Here is a 24,576-nt window from a genome sequence, read left to right as displayed (position 1 = left end):
CATCAGCCCCTGGGGAGAGGCTCCAACCAGATTTTCCCAAAGCCCAGATCCCTGATAGAAGTTAACACAGGTGGACTTTGCTATCAAAAAGACCAGGATTCAAATTCTGTATTTTGTTAGCCATTTATGTAACATCTCTGAGCCTCAGGGCCTTTGATTACACTGCCTTTTCAGGCTTTGAGGATGGCATGAGGTAGGCTCAGAATACCAGGCATGGGCTAAACACTCCCCCTAAACCCATCCATTTTCTAAGGTAAATTCAAGTCAATTAAACTGGGGGGAAAGGGCTGGGACAGGCAGAAGAGGCAAGCCAATTTTAAGAAATTATTGTTGGCATTTTCTTAAGAACAGCTGTGTGTTGGAATAGTCTCCAGGGATTACTAAAAGGGAGGTGGGAAAGGAAGATGGGTTGTCCTAGAAGGTGTTAAACCCAGAACACATCAGGAAGTAGTTGCAAGATCAGTGGACTCCAAAGTACAGGAGATGATCCACTGGCATGTGGAAATAAAGCATTAAAATTTCTATAGTTTTTAATCTTTTTATAAATTAAGCTTTGCCAGTATTCACTACATAGGTCGACACTGGCTTCCTCAATACATCTGTATGTCAGAAGGTCCTGGCCTTCAGGATGACTCAGGGACCCTTTCCTTTGATAGGCAGGTGGGCCCAGGTACATGCCATGTAGTGTGGCTCACACATGCCTGGTTTAGTGGGTTTGCAGTTCATAAGATCTTATTTTAACTATAATAATCCTCTCAGAACAGAGGAGTCCAAAAGTTTCCTTTGAAGAAACTGTGGATTAAAAAGAATACTAATAATATGAAGAAAGACAAACAACAAGAAACTGGCAAAGTCAACTCTTTTCCTTCAAGTAAGAGCTCTTTACCCAAATTGTGAGATAAAAAACTATGGTGATCTCATTGGGGTGACATGTTAAATCACACTGCCCTCATTAAAAATATTATTAGCAGGATTTATCTCAGCAAGAGCAAGAAGGTCATTTGTACCATTGAACTAAAGAATTAAGCTTGAACCATTTTTTTTTTGAAGCCTTAGCTCATGCCTTAAAAATTTGCATGATACGTGTGTTTTATAAAATGTATCATATTCGATACAGTAGAACATGCATATATTTTATCCACAAATAAATAGAGGTAGACACGCAAGTTCATAAGTTGTTAACTGACATGAGTTTTCTGCGATGAGTTCTGAGACCCTGCCCTAAAAAGCAGTTTGCACATACAGCAGGAAATCACCTGGTTGCAATGAGCAGAGCCCTGCAAGGAGGAGTCAGAGTTAGCCAAGTCCTGTCTGGGTTCCTGGAGACCACCAACAGTCAGGACATGAGACAAGATCCAAGCTGGCAGGCATCCCAGAGCCATTCGGTTTACATCTCATGGAAGCAACCTCATGGTCAACAGCCAGGAGTTGGGCCCAGGCAGCAAGATCAGCCCACACAAAGACCCACTAACATTAGTGGACATTTATGGCCTTGTTTACACCCCTCACTTGTGGAGAATGTCAATTTCAAGACTTTGAAGAAGGTTTTGAGGAAGTTGAGAGAAAAATGGAATTTGGTGTTTTTGGATCGGAAGGAGGAAACTTTGAATGGCTGCAAGCAGTCTGGGGGAGCAAGAAGATGGGATGTGAAGATAGGAATCCAAGGGGCAGTGAGATAAGATTATTCAGTCCAGGGCAGGAATGAAGAATGAATGAGCTACTATTCTAGCAAAGGAAAACAGACAGCTCCCGCCAGGAATCACAGCTTGAGACATAACAATAAGGACATGCTTAACAATGGGAGAAAGGAATGCAGGAAAGAGGCGAGATGGTGCTCAGGACCCAGCCTGAGAAAGATGCTAAACAGACGCGCCATGGAAGTTGGCTGAGCTCCGTGAGGAGGTGCTGCCCCTGGAGTGAGTACTGCCAGGAGACACAGGGCACAGTGCAAAGAGGTGATCACATTTCTGCCCCACCCACCTCCTATCTTTCCCTTCTCCTTGCTGTGCTGGCGCTTTTTCATAGTGGTTGAGAGGGGGCCCATCTAAGGAAGGATGAGAGGGAAAGTAGACTGTTTATTAAGGAGATGAAAGAGGAAATCACACCAAGAAGATGAGGAAAAAGAGTAGGGCAAAAGAAAGAGGAAGGGAAGTTGCTAACCAGAGAAGTCAGAACAAAAGCACAGTAAAAATAATAAAATAAAACAATAAAGGAGGGTGAAAATATTGGGGCTGAGGAGTAAAGTTACATGAAAGAAGAAATGAATAAGTCAGCCAGAATTATACCATGTGGTAAGTCAAGTTTAACTCACATGACATGATAGAAAGGAGGAATCTTCCATCACGTGGGACCCAATCCTTGCCCACCCCGCAAGAAATAATCAGCTTGTGTCAGAGAGAGGAGGTCAAGGTCCCCCCTTGCCCTTTTATTATTCAAACAACAACCCTGTTCCTCCAGGCTTAAGCTTTTGACTCACCATGGGGACCTCAAGGTACCAGGTTTTTCAGTTTAAAATTCATGGAATAGCATGACAGAGAAGGAAAATTATTAGTAAAAGATAAGAAATGAAAGCATCCAAAGCCAATAGCAGGACAAACTCAGTGTGCGTGGTCATCCTTGGAATAATGCTTCTGCACAGGTGACAAGTGGCAGCAAGTAAAGCTGGAGTTAGGCCCAGTTGTCTTCTGTATCATGCTGGGAACAGGCACAACTGCCAATTTTCCTCCTTTGGAGAAGAGCAGCTGTTCTTTCTGTCATGAGCTACAATTCTTGGAGCAAGCACAGCAGTCTATAAATTTGGCAAGTTGAGTTTGGAATTAGACTCGTATATTACTTGAGGAATTCCTTATTCAGGGAGTTCCATAATAAGATTTGACAGCCCTATCATCACTATGGTTGATAAATAAGCTGGATTTTTAAGGTCCTAAAAGAATTAAGGATAATCAGACAAAAAGTTAGAACTAGCTGGGTACGGTGGCACACGCCTGTAATCCCAGCAGCCTGGGAGGATGAGGCAGGAGGATTGAGTTCAAAGACAGCTTCAGCAACTTAGCATAAGACTCTAAGAAAATTAGCAAGACCCTATCTCAAAATAAAACATAAAAAGGGCTGGGGGTGTGGTTCAATGGTTAAGTACCCCTGGGTTAAATCCCGGATACCAAAAGAAAAAAAAGAACTTAGAATTATTGCCTCTTTGAAAAATATACCCCAGAGATTTACTTTCTATTATTTTATGTTTAATTTGTTACTGAATACTAAGCCAAACATACTGACTTAAAGACAGTGAGAAAACTGCCCTTTATGCCTAAGTTTTCTTCAGTGATCAAAACTTCTCCTTTTTCTTTTGCTAATAACAGTCAAATAAAATGTGCATGATATGGAAAACTTAGACTTAAATTTAGATCTTTAGAACATTGAATAGCTTGATTTTCTCCCTAATTTATTTATCATAATACCCCACACATTGATTTAGACAAGAGTAGAATAAAAAAGTAAAAGCAAAGAGGAAAACACCATGTAGGCAAAGTTGCTATTCCTGGCCAGCTGAGGTTCCAAGATAGCAGCTCTGATCCTCCCCTCTGCTCTTGTCATTGGTACCCAGAGGTAAGACACACACCCTGGTCTTAACTCTGAGAAAGTGATGCCCCACTCAGTTCTCTTTCAATCCCTGATTAAGAAGTCTCAGCTTGGGCTACTGTGGCCTCAACATCTAAAAATTGCTTTTTTCCAATTTTAGTTCCAAAGAAAAGGTAGCCCCCAGCCTCCAGACATTGAGCAGAAATATTTACTAGCTTCAACATAATAAGCTTTATTTTTTTCTTTTATTATAAGGACTTCCATTTGTGTCAAGTGATAGTAGATTTCCACTTGGAGAAGTGACAGGTAGTTATTCTCAAAATACATGCAAGGCAAAAAGTAGATGAAAAATATAAAGTAAATATTGAGAAAAATATTAAATAAAAAATAACAAAGGGCAGGGTGCAGTGGCACACATCTATAACTCCAGTGGCTCAGGAGGCTGAGGCAGGAGGATCTCAAGTTCAAAGCCAGCCTCAACAATTTAGCAAGATCCTAAACAATTCAGTGAGACCCTGTGTCTAAATACAATATAAAAAAGGGCTGGGGATATGGCTTAGTGGTTAAGTGCCCCCAAGTTTCAATCCCTGATACCCCCCATAGAGTGACAAAGAGGTATTAAGATTCATAAAAAATTATGAAAGTGATGGGGATAAAGGACTGTTGTCCTAGAAAGCCATGCCAGGAAGTCACTCATGACTTGGACAGTCTCAGTGGAGATAAGGACTCTGATTCTTCACTCACCCCATGGCAGGGTAGAACATCTAGCACACAAGTCACTCATGACAAGGAAATCACAAGATCACTATCAAGACCATCTGGACAACATCCAGATTCCAGCAGCCTGGGATGGATTTATAAAGAGCTCCAGATGCCAGGGAAACTCACGTTCTCAGCCATTTCTCTTCACAAGGCTAGATTTCAAGTAGGTTTGTAAAAAAGAAAATTTATTCCAAAATGTATATTGGAGGAGTAGAGAAACATTCACTGTGATGTTACTCTGTAGAAAAGTCCATGTGTCAATCAGGAGAGGTTCACCCTGAACACCATCCGCTTCTCAAGAGGAAACCTTTTTCTCTCTGAGGCAGAGTCTGTGGTGAGTCCTGCAGCCCTCAGCACCTCCTTTCCAAACTATGGCTGAGCAATCAGGCTGTCTTCAGATGCAGCTCCATAATTTTGATCCATGATTTCCAGGCCCCTTAGCAAGGGAAGAGAGAGTTTGAAGGTTGCAGAAGGATGTTCCAGGAGGGCTTCAGGCCTAGAAGTGGTATCCCTCTCTTCTTGAAGAAGGAAACAAGGAAAGGAAAACAAGATATTGGTGAACATCCAGATGTTCTAACAGTACATGAGCACTCAATTCGAAGTAAATTGTGAGTGAGCTGGAGAATTGGTGAGAAATTTAAAAATCATAACTTAGAGCATGAACAAGCAATATATATTTTCTCAGGAATACTTTCTGGGGGTCTTTGTCCCCTGTCAAAGTGACTAAGTTCTAATTTAACAGCCTTGGGTAAAGCCACACACTCCAGAAAGTACCTTGTTTATAAATCACAAGTGGTAGTTGCCAACAATAGCTTTCTGAAAATCTTGCTTAGGATCAGAGTTGATTCAATACGTGATGATTTTCCATTTCTTCATCATTTCTTGAATGATGAAGACTTACTGTTTGTTTGTTTTTTTCCCCAAAACTCACTTACCTCCAATAACTACTTCTGCTCCCAAAGATTCCCTGAGCCCTTTAACTAGGCTTTAATCTTGAGCAAAAGTTTATGAGATTCACTGGAACTAGAGGCCTGGTCTAAATGTCTAGTCAATAATGTGAGAGTAGAAAGACAGAGGCCACCTGCCACAAGAGACAAGCGGCAGTGCCAGCATGGCTGGTGACCATCAAAGCTACCATCTGCATTTTCCTATCTCACTCTGTTATTTAGAAACATGGAAGGAAGACACATAGAGGACATAACCCCATCCCTGCCAAAGGGGAGTTTTTCTTCCTTGTTCATTGTTTAGCTTAGCTTAAGCAATTATACAGTAAAAGGTGGAGAAGTGTTCCCAGTACTGATTTTACCAGGAATGTCTATTATTGGAGGTTCCAGGGACCTGGACACATGAGGATCAGGGTAGGCACCAATACAGAGGAAAATGTAGAGAGAGTTTGGGAGTTACAATGTTATGATTAATCGCATCTACAGCAATCCTCAAGTGATTTCTAGCAATGCCCAGTACTTTGGGAAGGGTCCATAATTTAATATCTTATCCTAAGGGGTCAAAAACAATTCCCCTGCACTTTAACCACTCTGTATTTCCTTTTTCTCATCTATGAATTAGGGTTTAAAATTATTCCTAGTTCAAATGGTGGCCATGAGGAATCAATGAGGTCATGCTATGGAGCACTGTGTAGGGCTCAATAAATATAACCTCCTCTGAGCATTAGTTACGACAGAATATTCCTGAGCTGCAGGTACAATTTAGGGACCATGCAGAAGACAGGGTTTGGTTTGGTTTGTTTTGGTTTGGTTTGGTTTCCTTTGTTTCTTTTGTTCCTCTCTTCCTCAACTCATGTCCAGCCTTCTCATCCCACACTAACTACTCTTAAAATTTGATTGTTCCATTGAGATTAGCAAGAGAAGCATGTGGCTCCAAAGTTAAGAGCAACAAATAAAAAAGGGAATGAATACAACTGGATTCCACCTAGACAGGAAGAGTAAGGGGTTTTATGATCCAACCCAAAGAGTTCTTTTTCCTTCTACAAAAGAGTTCTTTTTCCTTCTCTACTGCTGTCTTCCGCTTCTTAGAGAAAGGCCCCTATGTGGCACATCATGGGTTGTTTTGAAATGTGAGTAAAATGAGATCCAGAAACCACAGTCATGTCCACACATGACCTGAAGCCTCTGTTCAACCTAGCCTCTTCAGAGGAAAAAAGAATATTGCATCAAACTAAATGTGCTGGAACCTAGACCTTTAATTATACAGCTTTGCCGTCCTAAAGGAGGCTGTCACTAATTTAAAATTGCCTGGCTATTGCCTACACAAGTAGTTATGTTTGCAAGAAAAGAGAGCAATCCCAAATTGGGCCATAATGACCAAGGTTTGTGCCATGTAATGCCCTCAAATAGCTAAGCTAAGACACAAGTCACCATACCTCCATCCTGTGGGATTGTGACATAAACTGTGAAGTAACTTTTATGGATGAAGACTATAGGCTGGCTACAAGACATCCTAGTAACTAGCTACCCACTGGTTACTGCCACTCTGATAACATGTATTAAGTCTTGATCCCAAGAGAAAGCTTGCTTGGAGAGCATAATTCATTTAAAACTTGTTAGCCAGAATTATATGATAGTAACACCTCTGCCTTGACAAGTAAATTTTAAAAGTGTATGTTTACAAAACCTTATTTGTAACTTTTGGTGACCCTGGCAGTTTTGAAAAAAAAGTCATGATTTATTTCTCTTTGACAAAGAGGGCTGGTGACCTAGTAAAGGGTCCAATGATACAACGTCTGCTGTGATGCTTTTTAATTGTTTATTTCTTACAATAAAAGTAATCACCTAAAAGGTTAACGCTGGACCATTGCAGAAAGTTTGAAGAACATCATGAGTAAACTAAAAACCCATGATCCCACCACCCAATCTCTGTTAACATTTCGATGTGTTTTCCTACATTTGTCCATGCTGACTAGAGTAGCTACAGCCTTGCTGTGCACACACACTGCTTTTTACACTTTGTCTTCAGCACTCGTGACCATTAAGAATCTTCTGTAAAGATCTTTTTTATAGCTTCACTCCTTTTTATTAGAAGATTGCACCATCATTTTACTTATTCTTTCTCTTAAAGTTGGACATTTAGGCTGTTTCTAGATTTTCCGCTACTATAAGCAATGCTATGTTGAACATCTTTATGCATACATTTCTGTTGACTTTTTAAACTATTTCCTCAGCACAGACTTCCAGATGCCAAATTATTGAGCAGAACATGTGAACATTTTATAAATAAGTGTGTGCTTCTAATTCATAGCATACACATTCACACTTGTCTTATTTTGTAGTTGATAAATTATGTTTGGCTGCTCTTAACACTGAAAAAAATGTCAACATTTGAAATCTAGTCTAGGTTTCATTGAGATGAAATGATGGCTATAGAAGTAAAGATTTTAGATATTTCTTTGGCAACAAGTACTAGTTACTTAAATAATTGGAATAGATTATAATTAGAGATCTATCTAATTATAAATCTGGGAACTAAGGTGGGATAAAAGGATAAAACAGATCAGGTTTAGGGGTGAGAGCAAGGAACAGTGACAAGACAAGCAGGAACCCCAAACTCATTTATCACTACAAGCATTTCTGATATCTGTACTACCCAGTCAAACAGTGTTCACTCACCTGGATCCTGATGTGCCGGATGTGTTGATGAGTGGGAGGAGAGAAAATCCACACTTCTCTCCAGATAGAGAAGGGTCACCAGGTCAGAAAGCATGACCACAAGCATGTGGGTCTTCCACCTACAAGCTCCTATAGCTTCTAGAAAACCCCGCCTACCCACAGCCCATCTTGGACTAGTAGAAAGAAGATACTCCTGGTTTACAATCAGGATGGTTGTGGCTGAGGAAAGTGCAGCCCCAGCCTCTATCAACACCCCCACTCTTCTGCATTTAACATCTGAGGAAGCGATCAGGTGGCTTTTTAAAAATGTTCCTTCAAGTTCCATGCAAGCTTAGTAGCTATATCAGGCCTGTAGGGAGGCAGCAATCCATTTCATTGGGACTTCTAAACTCACCTCTTAGGAATGCTTACGAATGAGGAAATAGTTCATTCATTCTTTTATTTATTCATTTATTTCTCAGTTTGTTCTTCATTCAAAAAAAATAGTTATAAGATCCTATCTACCACCAGGTGGTAGCTACCATGCTAGACACAGAGGACCCCTCAGTAGACATGCTGAACACTCTGCCCCATAGGCTTATGGTCCAATCAAAGAGGCAAGGAATCAAACAAGTAATGGCAGCACAGAGGAAATGCCAAGCCATGGCTAAAGAGATGCTGAGCAGAGAACTGACAGATAATAACCCAAGGAGAAGGGTAGGACTGTAGGGTAGCAAAAGAGGCAGGGACAAAACACTGTAGGCAGAGAGTAGACATATGCCAGGAGGGCAGCGATAATCACTGCTTGCTGTGCAACTGTCCAAGGGATCAGGCTGGGTGGGCTTCGGCTCCCACTTACAACTAGAAAACAATAGAGCATGAGACCAGTAAAGCACCCCACTTAACGCAGCTCAGACATTTGACAGTGGCAGGGCTCAAAATGGGGAAGAGCTTGCCCCAAATCCCAAGGGCAGTTGATTTTGTGCAAGGTGGGTTCACAGGCTTCTGCCACAAGCCTGCACCAGTCAGGTGCTAGGATTTCTCTCAGGGAACTTTCCTGAGGGGGCTCCATCTTCCCTGTAGAAATATGTGTGTTATAGATAACATTAATGCACACAAAGATGTAATAGTAATCCTTGGGTTTAAAGAGAAAACTTCAACATCACTCATATCCCTCTATGAATAAGCCTGAAGTCCAATATTTGAAGAACATTTAAATAAAGCGAGTTAGAAGAAAAGCAGCTGAATTCACAGCTCTGCCTCACAGCTGAGAGGATGCACTTCCCTACTGAATCACTTTGGGACAAAGGGGCAGATTCTAGTATTTGTGGGCATGATGTGCATATTTGAGCAAAGGCGAATGGTGAACAGGGGAGATTATGCTCAAAGTTAAACCACTGCTGTTAAGGCAGCCACAAGCGGAAGGCCTCGGCAATCTGTGGGGTAGTCTCCAAAGCAGAAAAGGTCCAAATAAAGATGACACATAATCTGATTATTCCTTGATTACATTACCTTAGCTCTCCTGAGACTGCTGAATTCTATTCCTCTACATCTTTCTTTCCATCCTGCTAACTGAACCACATTAATGGAAGTCAGAACAGTTCTTGCATTTTTTCCTATCACGTCTGCTAAGAGGGGAAAAGGTTCCTGTTGTTAATTGCGGGGGATCTCCCATTCTTTGTTTTAAGGAAAGTTTAAACAAAATGATCACCCACTCTGGGGCTTTAAACAAAGTTCAAACAGAACAAAGTTCTCTTGCCAAGGTTTAAGGCACATTTCCTCTGTCCAGATGGCTTCCTCAGGCAGGCCAGCGAAAGAACCAAGACCTCACCCCTGCTGCCTTTTAATGCTGCTTCTTGATTGTTGCTAACGATCCCCAGCTGTCCTGCCTCACTAGCTCCTTAACCTCTCTCTGCCGGCCACATCTGCCTGCAACTCTGAGAGGCGGAAAAGAGATGCTGAGGAAAAGCTGCCCTCAAAACAGTGCAGGTGGGGCCCCGAGGGGTGGGACCATGCACTGCAGGCTTGATGAGAAATCAGTTTACCAACAGAACCTTCAGGAAAAATCCTGGGGGTCATATTTTTATGCCAAGTAAATAAATCTGATGACGGGAAATGCCTCTAATGATAGCACACCCAGTAAAAACCCAGAAGTGTGGCCACTCAATTGGCAGGCCACTTCTCCTATGGACCAGTCCACATGTTTTCTGGGCTATATCCTAGATTGGGGTGGTGGTCATGAAAATTCACATAGTGTTCCAGCAGCCTGTGTCCACTTTCTCTAATGTCCTCCCCCAGCTGCCCACTTTACTCAAGCCCCAAACCCATAAGGCACATTCGCTCTTGATCTGTACCAGATATAAGTGGGTCACATCCACACCCTGTGTTGATATAATGCTTCTCCTCTGTTCTCTGTGTGTACTTCAGTCAGCTCACTATGTCGGCCAGTGTACCCAGAGGCACAGACGGGAGCTTAATACCCAGGCCTGCCGGAAGTCCATTCAATGGGTCCATTTGACTTAGACAATGAAAAGTACTTTTTGATGATATCACCCCAAATGATATCACACTACAGTCTGCCAGTTAAATCTACTTCATTTATGTTAGTCTAAATTCCCCATCTATGCCATGTACCCTTCCTTCCCCAACATCCTCTTTCATTCTTTTCTTTCTTTCTTTTATTTATTATTTTTATATTTATTTATTTATTTTATTTTTTGGTGCTGCTGCTAATCAAATCTAGAGCTTCACACAAGCTAAGTATGTGCTCTTCAACTGAGCACCCCCACATCCTATCTCTTGAGGGAAGCTATACATTATCTTTGGCCTAAAACCCAAACATATAGCTGACTCAGCAGGGTTTGGATTATTCACTTGTTTCTTTGTTTATTGTAGCTCATGTTAGGATATTATCAAGTCTCCTTTTTATTTACTTATTTATTTTTTCTCATTTCACAATATTGGAAAAGAAGTTTGAGCCCAGATGCTAAAAATATGGCCAGGGGCCAAGAAAGGTCTAGTGGCAGGAGGATGGCAGACTTTTCATTTAGACCCAGATTGAGGGCCTGCTCCTTGGATTCCTTATCCTGTGACAGTGGTGGCTGCCTTCCCATTCCTGAAACTAGAGGACATGCTCTGGCTCTTGGGATCCTTGTGGGGGTTACAGATCATATAAGTAAAACTCCTAGCCCAGTGCATGGCACATAATTGATGCTAGAGAACGATTAATAGATGTCAAAATTTCTTTACATTTAACCAAAATGTGAGTCAGTTTCTTCCCAATAACTGTTCATTTTGTTCATAAAAAGATGATGTGGAAAACAGCAGAAGGCTTGATTAAAAAGCAAAGTACCAACAGGTGCAAAGTGACTGGTGACCAGGGTCTGCTCACACACAGTGGCTCCCACAGTTCCTCCAACTGTCCTTCAAGTGTTTTGTGACTAGGACCTACTATCAGACTGAGCCCCACACCTACTTCTGAGTACAATGTCAACCCTAAACCAGGTTGGCAAGGGTGGAATACCACCATCCAAACCTGATCACAGATTAGACCATGTCCTTGTACAGTCAGTGCCTAGAGCATATCTGCTTATAGAAATATAGCTTCAAATACCAACCTGCTCAGCCAAGAAAATATTAAAACGAGGCTTCTCCATGTATACCTTTCAGTTTGCTTATTGACTCTTGCTCCCTAATAAAAACTCACTGTAAATGAGGTAGATACTTGACTATGGTTTCCCTCAATGGTGTGAGGCTCCTACCTTGTCAGTCCTGTGCACATGACCTAGAGTGTTAGTAATTAGAAGCAGGGCCCAACTGCTGTCCGGGCCTTCAATAGCGATATACCATGACGAGGTTTTTGACAAAAGTGGAGTAATGAAGAAAGTAGGATGCTTTACTTTCTCACATCATCCCAGGAAACACAAGGTAATCTCTTATGAGCCTCATCCTAATCAATGGTATATTGATGAAGTAAGTTTCAAAAAAACCTTTTTTCCTACTGGAAAGATTGCTGAGCAATCATTTCCAAAGTGCTATCAGGCCCAAAGGAAGGCTTCAAAGGAGTTTATTTCTCATACAGTACAACACTGCCTGTGTACATAGCCAGTAATAAATACACTCTGAATTTCACTAATATATATATTTCCAAGCTTTCTTCACGTTCTCAACATCACTTATCTTTAAAGAGGGTTTCGATGAACTTGGACTCTATCCATGCACACATATACAACCCTCCCTGCAGGTAAAGCAGAATGATCACTGGTCCTTCCTCCCAACTCAGAACCTCCCTCTCCAGGGGACCTGGAGGTTTCCATACATCTGCTGATCCCCCCCAAATCTGCCTTCCATTCAAAAGAACAACAACGTGGTATTAGGTTTTGTGAATATAAATAAAACATTATGTAATGATGAATCAACAATAGTAATAAGTCCTATAACAAAATAAAACAGCAGCAGCTGCAGCCTGGAACAGATGGTGAGGAGCCATGGCCAGAAATCAGAAACAGCTTTTGTGCTGAATCAAGGAAATAGAGGCACCCTGGGCACTCCCAGAGAAGCCCCCTCAGCCCTCTGTGGCTTGGCCAGCAGGAGGTCTGCCCACTGAACAATGACAAACATAGTCAAAGAGAGACAGTAGTATGGGGATTTGTTTGAATCCATTTTTCTTTCCAGTGTGGCCAGCAGCACTGAGTGACATCCTCTCAGGACCAACCTCTTTGCAGGTTCTGGCACCATTAGTGACTTGGGTCACTGCCTCAGAACCATAGTCCTATAAATCCGCAGGCCTTAGTTGAGTTGTTTCCAGAGACCTGTGTTGTCCTGGTGTTCCCAGAGTTGGTGCTGGTGCCCACAGAGTGGAATGTCTGCAGGGTGATGTTCTATCCAAGGTTATGGAGATCAGGAGGTCACAGTAATTCCAGGCACTATCTGTCCATGGACTTAAGGCAACAACAATATTCTCTTGGGACAGATAGTGGGGAGAGGGCTCTTTGGGTGAAATACTGCAGATAAGATCAACTGGGCTGGCAAGGGTCAAAGAGGAAATGCTCCCTCCTGTTCCTCATGGGCCACCCTGCCTCTAAGGTTCCTCTGCAGACAATAAACTGTGGCTAGCACAGATACCATTGCAAAGGGTGTTACTTTTTTTCATTTTACTTACTTTTTTAAATCTCTCAAGGCAATTATAGAAACAGATTTATTACAGATGAATTTTGTGTCATCAAAAACAAACTTTAGCAAAAAAAAAAAAAAAAAAAAAGACCCTGAAACAGACAATAAATGTGGCTAAACCCTTTGTTAACATTACTTATTAAAACCATTTATCTTTCATTTGCTGGGCTATTGAATAAGCAGAACACTTCATAGTCATCTCTTCTGGTAATATATATATATTTTTAAAGATTAAGTTAATACACAGGCAAGAAAGTGACACTTCATGTACAAGTCCAAAAATCCTGTTTGCCAGCTGATCAACAGATGCATGCATGACAAGAGCAATATCCCAGGTTGGCTTTTGGGAAGAAACAGAGAGCAATCTTGAACTAGGTGATGTGATGTATATGTACCTGGACTGGGGTGTGAGGACAGATGAGGAATTATAGACTCTGATCCAAAATAGAAAAGTGCTTTCCCATCAAGAGTAGAACTGAGAGTTCCTGACAAAACAAGTTTCCTTCCTTCTTCCTCCATATCAGGGCTATCTTGAACATTTGAATCCTGTAGACAAACACGTGGTCAATACACTGGACTCTGGACTTCTGAGTGATGCTTTTCCTATCAAAGAAAATAGAGCTAGTAATACAATGGTAATGATGTCAGTAGTGCCTACTGAGATAAATTGAATGAACTCCTTGAGACTGCCTACATCTGCTGGCAAGTGTCATGATATAGCAAGAGGAAAAAGGTGGGAGAGAGAAAAGAAAGGGAAGAAGAAGAGCTAGACTGTTCAGATTACTGTTAGGCCACAGCCAGGTCTCATCCAGGAAACAGAAAATTTTCTTTGAAAATAAAATTTTCATACGAACCCTATTTCCCCATCTCCCGTTCCTTTTCCTTCTTTTTCCTTACTCCTGTGCCTTTTCTCATCTTTCTCTTTACTTTGGTATCATCCAAAGGACATGAAGTGGCTTGGAAGCAATCCAAAACCAAAATTTAAAAATATGAATTATGTTAGAAATTCAGAGGTAGGGACAATATACATTACAATGGAAAGTGGCAGTACCCAGAGATTTAGAATGCATATGTGCAAGCTGGGGACTTTACAATTATGCAAACTGCGGGATTTTTTTCTATAAAATGCTTGGTAACCAAAGTGTTAAAGAACATATAAATAGGTGTTTTATATGGTTCATGTCAGGACTAGGAACAATGGAAAATTTATTCTAATTCCTGAACAGTTACTAACTATATATTCTCTGGAGAAACCATGATTTCCCATCTGCCACATGAGAAGTATATTTGTCCCATATTTTTAGTAATAGACATAGTGAGAAGTAGGAGGATACTTTATATGAAGAATTCACCTGATACAATACATAATGTATGTTTTTCATAATGATTTGGAACTAAAAAGTGTAGCCTGGATATTAAGTACGCATAATCAACATGTTACCTACTCATAATATAAAGGATGAGCTCCTGTCTCATTAAAAGTTGGGCCCACTTGATTTAGGTTCATTAAGGTTTTTCTTTTTTTTTTTTCATTTTTGTTTTGTTTTGTTTTTCCTATAATTATTTGGTAAAGCAGGATTGCCACTCTGGTGAAGATTTAATACAGACAAATTGTTGTGCAGTAATTATGGGGGTGCTTGTACCCATTGCATCTATTAAAAATACTACAGGTAGCTACTAGAGAAAACAACTGACTAACCTTACAAAGTAGAATCCATTCTAGATTCACATCTTAAATCTAAATTTCAAAAAGAAATTTTCTCATAATAGCAAGTACAAAGAGACAAAATTCTATTATGGTTTCATTTCTACCGCAAACCTATCCATGAGAGCAAAATTCAATGGAGAATTACTAAATCTGAGTCCTTAATATTTACTTTGTTGGAAAACAGTTGACATATCATTTATGCTGTTGCTGTCTGATGTTATGTAACAAGTTTGACATTATAGTGACCTATATACAGAATAATTATTATGATTCATTATTCCATGTTATTACTTAACCAAGCACTTAATTATCAAAACAATAAGTCACAAAACAGGAATAAAGGTTGAACAACTAGAAAGAAGAAAATTCATGAATCTGAATACAATATGATGATTTGCTAAGAAAAGAAGAAAATTCATGAATCCGAATACAATATGATGATTTGTTAAGAAAATTGATGAGAAGGATATTAGAATAAGATAGTTTAGAATATTATCTGAATACAAAAGAACCATCAAAACATTGCCAAAATTCATATGTATGTTAAGGAAATGTAATGGGGAAACTTTTCCATTCAAAATCACAATACGTGGATAAACAAAAGCAGATTAAAAAAAAAAAACCTAAATAACTACATAACTATAGAAATCACTGGTAAGTTCATGCATTTGAGGAATATGAATTGAGAACAATGAATTATCAAATATTTGTAGGAAATGAGTAACAGAAAGAGAAGGACTCAGATGAATAAGCAGAAAAACTGACCCCAGTAGAAACAAAGTTAGTGTAAGGACCTGAAGAGAACCTTTCCAAACAGGGGGTGGCAGTCTCAAAGACATTTAATGGAGTCACTTTCACTGGGGCTCGGGGGAGACTGGCATACAGAACCTGACAAACCTGCCCACCAAGCAGGGTTGTGATTATAAACAAAATATGTAGACATTAAAAAGTAAATTAGGTCAGAAGTCTAAGATATTTAGATATATAACTTTAGATCCCAGAACATAGAGCAAAAAAATACAAGGACATAGAAATAGGAGAGCAACAGTGGGCACCCAGTGGCTGGATCTGGAGTGTTCCTTTCCTGATTAAGGGAAAGACTGTGTAAGTAGGAAACAGTCAAAAGATATAACGAACTGTCACCAGCCAGAGGAAAATCATGAATCTGAAGAACAGGCTCTTCCAAGAGAAGGACAGGATGAATGGAGGAAAGATCCATGAATAGACCCAACATTGTGAGATTCCAAAGTTCTTTAGGTAAAAGAGAAAATCACAGTGGTTTTCAAATAAACAGATAACCTACAAGGAATGTAAATCAGGCTGAGATTAGATTTTCATCACCATATTAAATGCTAGAAGCAGCAACAGCAAAACCATCTATTGTCTAAGGGAAAATTGTTTGAATTTAAAATGTCTACGCCCTGCCGAATTATCAATGAAGGGTCAGTAGAGACATTTTTAAACATGCAAGGACTTAGAAATATTATAATTATCCAAGAATTTCATATGAATATATTATTCAAGGAAGTAAAAGAGCAACACCACCCAACCTTTCAAAAGAAGAAAGAGAACAATGGGGGCGGGGGCCGCGGAGCACACCTGTAATCCCAGGGCTCAGGAGGCTGGTCACAGCTTCAAAGTCAGCCTCCGCATTTTAGTGAGATCCTAGGCAACTTAGTGAGACCCTGTCCCTAAATAAAATATTTTTTTTAAGTTCTGGGGATAAGCCGGGCAACGGTGGCACATGCCTATAATCCTAGCCACTTGGGAGGCTGGGACAAGAGAATCACAAGTTCAAAGCCAGCCTCAGCAATGGCGAAGTGTTAAACAACTCAGTGAGACTCTGACGCTAAATAAAATACTGGGGATGTGGCTCAGTGGTTGAGTGCCCCTGAGTTCAATTCCCCACTATCAAAAAAAAAAAAAGTTCTGGGGATGTGATTCAGGGGCTGAGGGCCCCTGGGTTCAATCCCCAGTACCAAAAAAAGAAAGAAAAAAAGAAAAGAAAGAACAACAGGAAGATCCAAAAGCGGTGACATCTGATTTTGACCCAGAAGGAGTGAAAGAAGATGAAAATAACAGGATCCACCAGACCTTGACATTCAAGACCACCTACTCTGACAAGATTTTTAGTGACACAGCATTGCATTTCCTCCAAATGGACCCAGTCAAGTGACTTACTGTTTGGGGGATTTTGATTTTTAGAAGAAGTCTTTAGAGCAATAACAGAAGAGTTTAATTTTATTAGAGGAAAAAATGTAAATGACATAAACCTTGACAATTTAGAAATGATAAGAATCAGAAGTTGAAGCAGGAAAGGGAAGTGAGAGGTGGTAAAAGACTCCTGATAGCTCCTGGGGGAGGTCACACACAGCAGAACATGATGAAGCAGGAAACAGCTCAAACGTGAACATGTTCAGTAATGGAATAAGGCCTTTTCTTGGTCAAAACGGCCAAATGAGAACACACCTCTCTTCCCTCCTCAAATGCAATAAACGGTAAAAGGAAACGTAAAGGTATAAACCCAGAATATCAGAGAACTAACTGCAGGGGAAGTGTCGGAGCATGAGAGGTTTCAAAAAGTTTCTGAAAGATGGATAGAGAAATAGTGATGATTAAAAACTACAATCTAGAATTCATGAGGAGGAAATTGCAGGGGAGGAGGGAGCAGGGGATCTGGGGTGTGAAAAGGTGTGACAGAGGGCTGGGATGAGGACCCAGGCTCAAACAGGAAGATTAATGGGAGGCGTTAATCTAGAGTCCTTCACCACCTCCCAATCCCTACCCCTATGCCAGACTGACAGACACATGATCTCTAGGCCCTCCCAGCAAAATTGTAGGGTTCTTTGTGGAAGGAAATTTTAAAAACTCTCTGTGGAGAGCTAGGAAGCTAATGACAAATGTCCCTCATTCTGATCTTTGGGGGATTAAAATTAAAAAGCAGCCTCCACCCTTTCTATCTAAAGTAAATAGATAGACCTCATAGAGCTGCCCGGTGCTGGCCCCACAGCCCCAGGACCTCAAGGTCAAGTGCAAATGGAAGGAATAGATGGACAAGTAAAGGGTAGCCACAGGGTGAAAGAAAGAGATCAAGGGTTGGGGATATAGAAAACCTTAGGTTCAATCCCCAGCACCACACACACACACACACATACACACAAAGAAAAGAAGAAAAAAAGAAAGAAAGAAAGAAAGAAAGAAAGAAAGAAAGAAAGAAAGAAAGAAAGAAAGAAAGAAAGAAAGAAAGAGATAGCAATCCATGAGCAACTGATCCCAGGGGAAACAGGTGCCAACAACCATTTGTGACTTTAGAAGAATCTTCAATAACCAGGCATGGTGGCCCACACCTGTGATTTCAGTGGCTGCAGAGAATGAGGCAGGAGGATTGCAAGTTCAAAGTCAGTCTCAGCAGCTTAGTGAGGCTCTGAGCAACCTAGTGAGACCCTGTCTCAAAATAGAACATTAAAAGGGCTGGGGATGCGGCTCAGTGGTTAAGCTCCCCTGGTTCAATCCCCCATACCAAAAAATAATAAAGAAATAAAAAATCTTCAATTAAAGAGTCTTGGATTTTTTAGCATTTTGTTGAAGTGAAAAAGAAGAATGAGCAGGTCATATGTGTACAACTTGATGTAACATCACAAAGTAAATACCATCCACATCACCCAGATTAAAATAAAAATAGCAAAAATAAAACCTGCCCCTCAGAAACCCCTCATGTCCCCCTTCCAGCCACTGTTCCCTCTGGCCTTGCCAAAGGACACTTACCCCCAATACCAGTTTTGTCTATGTTTGATTTTTACATAATTGGAAGTGCATGGTCAATGCGTATGTTTCCAGCTGCTTTCGCTCCTCATGGTGTGGGTAAGATGCATTTGCCCTGTTGTATGTGGGAGTAGTTCATTCATTAACATTGTAGCATAGTACTTCATTGTAGGATATTGCCACAGGTTACTTATTTCTTCATTGCTAGTCATTTGATTATTTCTAGTTTTTTTCTTTACTATAAACATTTTTTTACATGTGTTTTGGTTCCAGTATGACATGTTTCTGTTGGATATAGAAATGGAAACAAAATTTCCAAGTCACAGGGTATGCTAGTTTGATTTTAGTACATAAAAGCAAACAACATTGTAAAACAATTGTACCAATTTACACCAACACCAGCTCTTGCATCTTCTGAATCCTTGGTAAAATCAATATTTGGTTTGTTCAACTTTAACCATTCTAGTGGTTATGTAATGACAGTTCTATTGAGTTCCCTGATTACTGGTAAGGTTAAGCACGTCTTATATATTTATTGTATGTTTAGATATAGATATTGGATAGCACTTATGCAACAGTCATTCCATTTTTTTTTTGCCCATTTTCATTGCATTGACTGTCTTTTTTATTAGTACAGTATGCATGTATTGTAAAGAGAAAGGGAAGCTCTTTATCTTTTTATGTGTTCTAGATAGGAGCTCTTCATTACTTATACATATTATAAATATTTTTCTCACCCTGAAGCAAAAATAGAATAAATATCAGACAATAGAAAGAACAAGACTCCAGAAGACATTAGATATGCAAGGATCTCTGCCTCAAAACAAGAAAGAAACAACTCTGAGAGGTTTGACCTCTTACTTCTTTAAGGGAACCTTTGTATGATACCCAAAAGAGCTTCATTTGAAGGACTGAGTCATACTGAGCCATCAAAGTAAGTTACCTATAGAATGAGTTCCAGTCTGTGAAGAGTCCTCCGCAAATCCCCATAACATGGAAAGGTGGGTAAACCTGGAGATTTATCTCAGTTATCATCTGCTTATGTCATGCAGCTAGAATGGCAGGGTCTTCTGCTTGAGCATTATCTTCAATTACTCTCTTTCCTTCACTCTCCTCATTTACTCCATGAACAAGCTTGGTGGATCCTAACTCCAGAACATGCCGCGAACAAGTCCCCTTACCCACTTCCCCTGCTTCCACTCTCATCAAGCCACCACAGGGCTTACCTGGGCTCCTGTAGCATCCCTTTGGCCTTTCCTTCCACTCTTCCCCTTTCTCCACTGAAGAGTCAAGTGACCGCTCTTAGTCCATTTTCTGCTGCTAGCACAGCACAACAGACTGAGAAATTTATTTAAAAAAAAAAGAAGACGACGAAGTTTGTTCTTCACAGTTCTAGAGGCTGGGAGGTCCAGTACCAAGGTGCCTTGGTGAGACCCTTTTGCTGGGACAAAACATGGCAAAGAGATCACAAGGTGGGAGAGACAGATGGGAGCAGGGAAAAACCAGGGAAGCCCACTCGCTTTTATAACAACACTTGGGGTAATGAGCCCACCCCCTCAATAATGACCTTAATCCATTATGAGGGTGGAGCCCTCATGACCTAATCACCAGTTGAAAGTCCCATCTCCCAATGCCCTCAAGTGGCAACTGAATTCCAACATGAGTGTCAGAGGGGCATTCAACTGCAGGAAGGCCATGTTTACGTGGACATCACATGTCAGTTTCCTCCAATTGCTTCCTTTGTGCTCAGAATAAGATCCAAGCCTTGTCTTCAAAGTCCCATTTGAGAACTCATTTGGAGTTTCTAGCAGGAAAATGCAACTATTAGTATACCCTTGACTGAAGAATGGTGCTCCTCAGCTGGGGAAGGTCATCCTCTGTGACCAAGAGCTCAGCTTCAGGAAGGATGCACATGGAATGGTGAGAGAGGAAGGGGACACCCGCCTAGCCAGTCAGATCAGCCAAATCAACCCTGGTCAATGGGGTGACAGATGTCACAGCCAGACCCCCTCACATCCTCAAAGTTCCACTTGAGTTGGTTCCTTTCTTTTTCACCCTATGTCTCCCCACCTCTCCTACCTTGCCCACTGGCCCTCACCTTCCTGGCCTTCTTTCTACATTTGAATATGGGAAACTTGGTCCTAACTTGGGTCCTCTGCATTAACTGCTCCTTCCTTATCTGTAACACTTCTTTCCTACATGATTGGCTGCTTCTTGTCACTTTCTCAGAGTGACACTTTCTTGTCACTTTTTTGATCACTCAGTTGGAAGGAGCTACCTAGTCCTTCTCTACCACAAAACCCTACTTTGATTTTTGTGTCTCCGTGTACTCAAGGATTGGCAAGATGGCCCAAGTTAGTCATCTTCACCTTGGTGCAAAATGCCTGACCCGCAAAAGGAGCGCAAGAACTATCTGTCGAATGAAAGAATTAATATTCAATCATTGTTGTCCCGTGAGATCCCAGTTGGGACCCATGAAAATCTAATTGCCTAAAGAGGAATATTGTATAATGGACTGAATTGAATAGTCTCTCAAGTAGTGTCAGTTAATTAATTAGCAATTATCATGTTGCTTTACTACTTTTGCCTTTCGCTCAAGAAAGTTTTTTTTTGTTGTTTTTTTTGTTTTCTTTTTAACTCCTAGATATCTTCTGAATTTTGTACATAGGATGGGCAGCTTGCTTTGCTTAGACAAGAAGGAATCAAACTTGGCTTTGGGCTGGGGAGATAGCTCGGTCGGTAGAGTGCTTGCCTTGCAAGCACAAGGCCCTGGGTTTGATCCCCAGCACCACAAAAAAAAAAAAAAAAAACTTGGCTTCTTTGGTTTGCAGTTCACTGATGGACGCTCCCCATAGCTCTGGTAGAAGGGCCTTAAATTCAGGCAGTTTGAACAAGGATTTGAAGAAAGTCTTGGTGTCATCCTTTGCATTTGTGTCAGGTAGACTGAAAGTAGACACACTGAGGATTCAAATAAATTCAAAGAGAGTAGATCAGGAAATTCAATCAGAATAGGTTGAAATGAAGATGAGCTAATTCTAAATAAATGGCAAGGCTTGCTGGCCTCTTGGTTAAAGATATTTGTGTAATTAACCTACAGATAACAGTTATAACAAGATCATCTAGCAGCTATTATATATTAAAAATGTATTATATGCCAAGAAGTAAGTTAATTCTTACCTAGATAAGGAGAATAAATTGATCTTATCAGGACATTACATCAAGCCTAGTAGAATTCGGTTCTTATTATATTATATAATATATAACTGGTACTCTGTTGTAGGTTAAAATTGAATGACTGGTTTCCCCTTGTCCCAGCTAAAATTCCTTTGTCATGAAATTGACTCTTGGAAAGTACTGATATTCTGAGGAAAGTTATGAAGTTGAACGTAGGAGCCAGTGCTTGCCTTCCAATTGTTCCCCTTTCTGAACAGGGAAGACAGTGGACAGTCGCAGCCCAGAATGCCAAGGACTGTAAGAGGAGTAAGCACCTGTGGAAGCATGGGCTGATCGAGGGAAGTGATACCTAAACTGAATCCCTGAAAGAGGAATAAGAGTCTGGAAGGAGGCCTCCTCCCGGGCAGAGGCCAGCACGTGGCAAGGAGTAGCTGTGGGAAAGGGCCTCATTCATTAGGGGAACCGAAAGCCATTCAATATCGGCCAGAGCACAGGGTGTGTGTGTGTGTATTATAAGACTGGAGACTGAAAAGTAAACAGAGTCCAGACCGTGACAGCTTTGTAAGCCAGGCCCGGTTTAGAATGCATCCTGCAGACCATAGGAAGTCATTGAAGAATTTTAATCTGGGGAATGAGCAGTCAGATTTATGTTTAGGGAAATCACTTTTGAGGGATAGAAATAAAGGTAGGGCTGGGTAGGGTTTGCCAGGGGTCCGTGGTGATGACAAGACAAATGAGAGGCAATGGGATCAAAGAATAAAAAACAAGAAAATCAAGAGGAGAGTGAAAGGAGAAATTAAGGATGACTCTCAGATTCGCCAACGACTATTCCAGAAAAGAACGTTGCACATTGCTATACCTGAGACACTTGGCAACAGATGATGGCTGTAATGCCATCGGGAGGCTTGACTGTCGTTAAGAGGAAGCTTTGTGCTCCAGTTTGCACAGTGGGGACATGCATTTCATTTGAAGAGAAAGAAGACTTAAAAGGAAGTTAACCAAGGCACCAACTGATTACAGTCTAGGGAGGAGACAAAGGAGAGGAAATTGGAAGTTGGTCAAGCTAAAAAGTAGCACTTCCTGGCAAAAAAAGCAAAAGTAAAATTGAAAAGAACAGAATGGTTCGTGTTAATGGATGTCACTGAGCCCCAGATGAGGAAAGATTCCCAAGGGGCATGAGGTCAGGGTAGAACCAGGGAGCATCACCTGTGACAGGTGGGTTGATTTGCTGAGAGTTATTAAGCAAAGGTGTGAAGAAGACTGTTAAAACTCAGGCCCTGTGCTTAAGTAAGCTGGCACATAAACATCTCATGAGTGATGGTAACAGCTTCCTGTTTGTTGTTGGGTTGAAAATAACCAGCTTCAGGACTCACCCAAGTTCTCTGCTGAAGGCTGCCGCTGTTGTAAGAGTGGTTGTTCGGCAGAGATCTGACGAGGACCAGGAATGATGAACTCATTCTGAACCAGACAAACTGCCACGGGTTCAGAGGAAGGCATAAAACGAAATCACCAGCAGAAAGACAAATGAACATGGTTGCTCACAAGGCTTTTGCCTTGATCCCTAATGTCTTCCCCTGGTAACACAGGTTAGACCAAGAGAAGTCACGAAGCCCCTTTCTGCCTGTGTGTCCTGAGGTCTGGAGAAGTTTCCCAGTTGGGCTACAAAAATCTCCCCAGGTCCAAGGAGATATTCTTAGGTGCCCTCAAGTTCTCTACAAAAATTTTGTTGTTGTTTGTTTGTTTGTTTGCTTGTTTCTATTTTGATGGTAATGTAAAAATCAATATAAACATATTTTGAATTATCTTCATGACCCCTTAAAGTTCCATCCTGCCCTGGAATGCCAGTGCTTTGTTTCTAGCTTACAGTACTATTGGTGACAAGTATTATTTTGTTGTCATGGACAAATGAGAGGGATTTAAATTAAAAAAAAAAAAAAAAAAAAAAAAAAAACCAGAAATGTAATATGCAATAGAAGTAATTCTGAAGTGGAATGTTATTAAGTACTCAGCAAAGTTGGAGCAACGAGATGATGTCAAGTAATGCAAACAGCAAAGTAGGTAATACTTAGGATACTACAGTAATTCTAAAGAATTCTAAAGTCACACTTGGATGGCAGTTAGGAAGAAAGAAATGTGTCCTGCTTTAATAAATGACAAGAAATATCTTCTATCTTAGTCAGAAATACCCCAGGGGAGAACTTAGGGCTCACATAAGTAATGCAAGCAGGACAAAAGGTTGAGAACAGCTGGGTATGGAGATGCATGCTCGTAATTCCAGCGGTTGGAGAGGTTGAAGCAGGAGGATTGCAGGTTCAAAGCCAGCCTCAGGGGCTGGGCCTGTAGCTCAGTGGCACAGCACTTGCCTGGCATGTGTGAGGCACTGGGTTCAATCCTTAGCACCTCATTTAAAAAAAATAAAATAAAGGTATTCTGTCCATCCATGACTACAAAATAATTTTTTTAATTACAAAAAAAAAAAAAGCCAGCCTTAGTAATTTAGCAAGGCCCTAGCAACTTAGTGAGACCCTGCCTCAAAATAAAATGTTATTTTAAAAAAGGGCTGGGGATATAGCTCAGTGGCTAAACACTCCTGAGTTCAATCTCCCAGTACCAAAAAAAAAAAAAGAGTATAAACAGCAAAGTAGTTGCTGGCCATGGCTAAAAGCCTCAGAGGTAAGCGAAAGGCAGGGTAGAGGAAGTTTGAGTGTGGGTCAGGAGATGAGGACCAAAAGGAAGGTGCTAGGGAGACCACCAATACTTGGCAGGAGCTGTCCTAAAGAGAATGCATCAGCACATTATGTTCAACCACAAGAATGGGAT

This window comes from Sciurus carolinensis, chromosome 7, assembly GCF_902686445.1.
Source record: "Sciurus carolinensis chromosome 7, mSciCar1.2, whole genome shotgun sequence".
Lineage (NCBI taxonomy): Eukaryota > Metazoa > Chordata > Mammalia > Rodentia > Sciuridae > Sciurus > Sciurus carolinensis.
This window is presented reverse-complemented; position numbering follows the sequence as displayed.